Genomic DNA, 4328 nt, shown 5'->3' on the forward strand with positions numbered 1-4328 from the left:
TTGTATAGAGTGGTGCCCCTAACTGCACATGGCCTCAGGGAAGAGACAGAGCACACAGGGAGAATAGGGAGGAGGCGCCATCTCTACAGCTGTGGGGAGCCCTCATCCCTGCTGGCTGAAGGCTTTCTAGGGGTGGTGTGTTGGAGGAAGAGGACCCACGCTTTTAGGTAACCCCTCACTTATGCTCTATAGAGGGAAGCCAAGTAAACTTCCTGTTCCTGTGTTAGCCAGGGTTCCGCAGAGTAACAGATCTTACAGGACGAATCTCTCTATATAAAGGGAATTTATTAGGATGACTTATCGGCTGTGGTCCAACTAACCCAACAACTGCCTGCAAATGGAAGGCCCAAGAAGCCAGCAGTCGCTCAGTCCACGAGGCTGGTCTTCAGTACGGGCTGGAATCCTGAAGAGGTAGGCTCCATCGCCAGTGAAGGAGAGAGCTTGCCGGCCAGGCGGGAGTGGGCAGGCAAAGCTTCCTCCTTCCAGCAGAAGGTGTGGCCCAGGTCAGAGGTGTGTTGTCCCTCCTCAAAGACCTGGGCTACAGGGCATCCCCCACATTAAGCAAACCCCCTCACACGTGTGCCTCGTTTTGACAGTTAATTTCAGTAGTCAAGTTGACAACCAAGAATAGCTATTCCAAGTCCACCCCTTGCCAGTGTGACACCCAGTATTTCCCCAAAGTGAACTTGGGCGGAACGGTGCCTTGGTTTGTCACTGGGACCTGGGACGAGGTGTGGCTGCTGCTTAAGTCTCCTGCTGGGAAGGCCTGTTGGCAACACCTTGTAAGGTAAACACTTTTTTTTTTTTTTTTTTTTAGACAGTGTATCACACAGCCCAGGTTGACCTCAAGCTCACTAGCAGAGGATGACCTTGAACTTCTGACCCCCTCTCGACCTCCTACATGCAGTAGCTTCCAGGGGGTCCCACCATGCCTGCCTGGCCGTGTGGTGCTGGGGAAGCTGCTCAGGGATTGGGGTGTGCTTAGGCTTGCTCTCCACACACTGACACTGAGCCACGTCCCCAGGTCTTCAATCACTTCAAACTGAAAAATGATGAAAACGATGGCAGTCCAACACCCCCCCCCCGTCATCTCCACGTGGCTCCATTCCATTCTCGGCCCATCCTTCGGGGTTGGCTCACCTGTTCACACTGCACGGGGCTGGCACGCACCTGTGTTTCAGCTGGGACACCTGGACTCAGGGGGCGTGTCGGGGTGTCTCTGCCCTCAGCTCTGCCCTAGAAGGTAAATTATGATGCTCTTTCCACAGGGTTCAGGCTCATGAGGGAAAACACCAGAGACCAGGCCTCCCAGGGACCAGCCAGTGTCCTTCTGGCTGTATTACACCGATCAGTCACAGGGAAGTGCAGAGCCCAGGGTCAAGGCGGAGAAGAGATTCCATCACGGGGAATGGAGGAGCGGCAGGGAGGTTGTCACTGCTTGCCGTGGGAGCTGGACCCACCTCCTCCACGTGGGGTGAGGAGATGGGGTTGGCAAAGGGCAGAAGGTCAGCCCCTCAGAGGTGCTGTGAGGAGCAAAGCAGGACCTTCGCCAAGGCTGCTGGCTCCTGGGCAGGCTCCCTCTTCACGGGCTGGCTCCCGTGCTGGTTCTGTTTGCACGCGCTAGTGTTTGCAATCAAAAAGTTCAGCGGTCCTTCCAGTGCGCTTAAATTAGTCCCCATGAAAACCAAATCATTTCATTTGCAGAGAAGGGCTTAATTGCCAGGGGAACGAGGCAAAGGGAATTCTGTTGCCTGTTTTCATTGAAGAAAATTACTGTACTTTCCCCTGTCTCCTTATGAGACAGAAGCAGCTCGGAAGCCGGGCTGCCATCACCAGCAAAGCATCTCCTGGCCCCGCTTCTGAGTCTGTCATTCTGTTCTTTCAGTTCCTCTCTACCTACTGGAGACTGGCCGTGCCCGTCTTCCGAGCTCCGAGCCGGCAACCTGGCCTGGGGCACTCAGTGGGCAGCACTCTCCTGGTCTATGAAGTGGCTGCCTGTGCTTGAAGCCTTGCGCACACGGAGCGGTATCTCCTTGGGGTGGCAGGATTGACCCTGTAGTGAGACAGCCAGCAGGAGAGGTACCTCCACAGGGCAGTGGGTAAGGCTAGGATCTCAGCCGGCAAGAGGAGGGGGACTTCATCCCTCAGGTTAAAAACAAAAACAGAAAAGAAAATGAAGTCAGTCTGAACAGCAGCTGAAGGATTTCGACGTCGGAGGCTCAGAGCCCAGCGCCCCTTCTGGGATGGAGGTTTTGTTTATTGAATATTCATGGAGTGCCTACCTATATCAGGCACTAAGTGTGGGCACACCACAGGGAAAGGATCAGAGGCCCGAGTGGCCATGAGAAGCTGAGACTGGCACCGTGGTGGTCAGATAACACCAAGGAAAATCTGTAGCAAGCCAGGGGCTGGAGAGATGGCTCGGGGGTTAAGAGCACAGGCTGCTTCCTCAGAGGACCAGAGCATGGCTCCCAGCACCCAGCTGTGCAGCTCACCATGTCCTGTACCCATATTCACCAGCAAATGCCCCCACGACACACACAGTTAAAAATGATTTTAAAAACAGACGTTAGAAGAGGAAGAGCAGGGGTAGATCCTGGAAGGTGAGTGCTATAGGGGCACAGGAACAACCTCAGGCAGGGAAGGTGAGGGGGAGCAGGCCTGCGAGGGGGAGTGACTCTCACAGGGGAGGGATGCTGCGGGTGCAGGGCAGGTGAGCAGTGAGAGCCAAGATCCAGAGGCAGGAGTTGGCTGTTGGGGTCCAGGTAGGGTGTCGGGGAGCCCCACAGTCCGGCCCCTCACTCGAGCAGAGAGGCTGCTCTGGGTCCCCAGCCAGCCACAGCAGGCCACAGCTGCCCCGTGGATGCTGGCCCCATGCCTGACCCACCTGGGCACAGCGCCAGGCCTGGGGAAGCACTGTGCAGAGTAACACCAAGCCCATTCGGCCGCCTGCCTCTGCTCCCCGCCTTCCCCCTCCGCTCCCCGCCCTCCTCCTCCCTGGGTAGCCTAGGGACCCTGTTCTGGGGATACAGTTGAAAAAGCTGCCCAGTGTCCCAAGGAGAACTTTCTGGGATGATTGGGTGACATATCTGTTCTCCTGTCCCCTCTGTCTGGGACAGTCCGGCAGGATAATGAGTTTGAGTCTATGCGTGTGCCTCAGCATGGGGATTTTTGGAGCTCAAAGTCAATGGTGCATTAATTACAGGGAACAGCTGCTGCCTGAGTCTTAGGATAAACCAGTGACAAATGCCGTGTTTACCTTCTTTGTGAGTGGAGCTCCTGGGAGGGTGCCCGTGATGAGACTTGCGGGGTACGGTTTCCCTCACCTTCCCGGTGCTTCTTTAGTGGTGCACATGCAGCCCAGGGGAGCTGTTCATCCCTGCGGACAGACAGGTCAGCAGTCTGGGAGACTTTGGACAGAGCTGTAGACACACCCAGGGCTAGGGCTGTAGCTCAGAAACAGAGAGAGGAGGAAGGGGGGGGAGGAAGGAAGGGCGCGCCTAGGTCACAGCCTCGTTACGGGGATAGCCCCACTGTCCCCAGAGAGCTGTCTGAGAGCAGGCATAGCTTCGAGGCTGGCGGAGCTGATGTGCCCTTGGTGAGATGCAGGCCGCTGTGGCTGCCAGGCTGTGGCACTTCGCTGCTTCCTTTATGCTGCCCCTGGCTTCTGCTCTCCCTCCCAGCCATGGAGCCATGGGTTAGCCTTCTTGCCACTTCAGACAAAACATCCCAAGGGGATTCCACGGAGCCAGAGGGGCGACAGGCAGGCAGGCTTCTTCCTGTGTGCTGGGCCTCTCCCCAGCTCACCCACCAGGCGTGTAGCAGGAACCTAACAAGCTCACATGCCCACGTGCCAGTGCCCACACAGACGGGGCCAGGAAGGTTGGCTAAGATCGGCTATAACCCCAGAGCATAGCTAGGAGGCTGCCCTGTTTCTGGGCCACTAGCCTTGGGGACCCTGCAAAGCAAACCAACCCTTGCCAACTCCGTGCCTACCAGCTCAACACCCATGATGGCTGGGTATAGAGGGAGGAGGTATGCCTCCTTCAAGGGCCTTTCCAGTGCCATGCAGCGTCCCCTGGCTCTTTGCTCCTTCCAGGGGTTACTCAGCATCTGGGAACCTTGGGACTGGGGGCTGCCAGGCGGGTCAGAAGGGAACTGGAGCAGTTGGCTACTGGGTTCTCACCCACGTGACTACCCTGCAGGGCAGGTGCTCATGAGGCTTCAAACAGCTTCCCTGAAGCCCATGGCCAGGGCAGCATGGCCTGGGTCCTCATTTCTCACCACTGCCTTGGGGAAAAAGAGGAAACATTATACACAAAACCACA

The 4328-nt window shown here is 56.7% G+C and overlaps 1 long non-coding RNA gene across 1 annotated transcript; it reads right to left on the reverse strand.

Annotated features, from left to right (window-relative positions):
- Positions 1-306: 306 nt before the first annotated feature.
- LOC132648211 (uncharacterized) lies at positions 307-3419 on the reverse strand. The gene is made up of 3 exons (XR_009586583.1): positions 3260-3419; positions 1141-1236; positions 307-1042 (listed from the first exon to the last, which is right to left on the reverse strand). It is a non-coding gene; the product is annotated as an uncharacterized LOC132648211 (long non-coding RNA).
- Between the last annotated feature and the right edge of the window lie 909 nt (positions 3420-4328).

Source organism: Meriones unguiculatus, chromosome 16, assembly GCF_030254825.1.
Source record: "Meriones unguiculatus strain TT.TT164.6M chromosome 16, Bangor_MerUng_6.1, whole genome shotgun sequence".
Classification (NCBI taxonomy): domain Eukaryota; kingdom Metazoa; phylum Chordata; class Mammalia; order Rodentia; family Muridae; genus Meriones; species Meriones unguiculatus.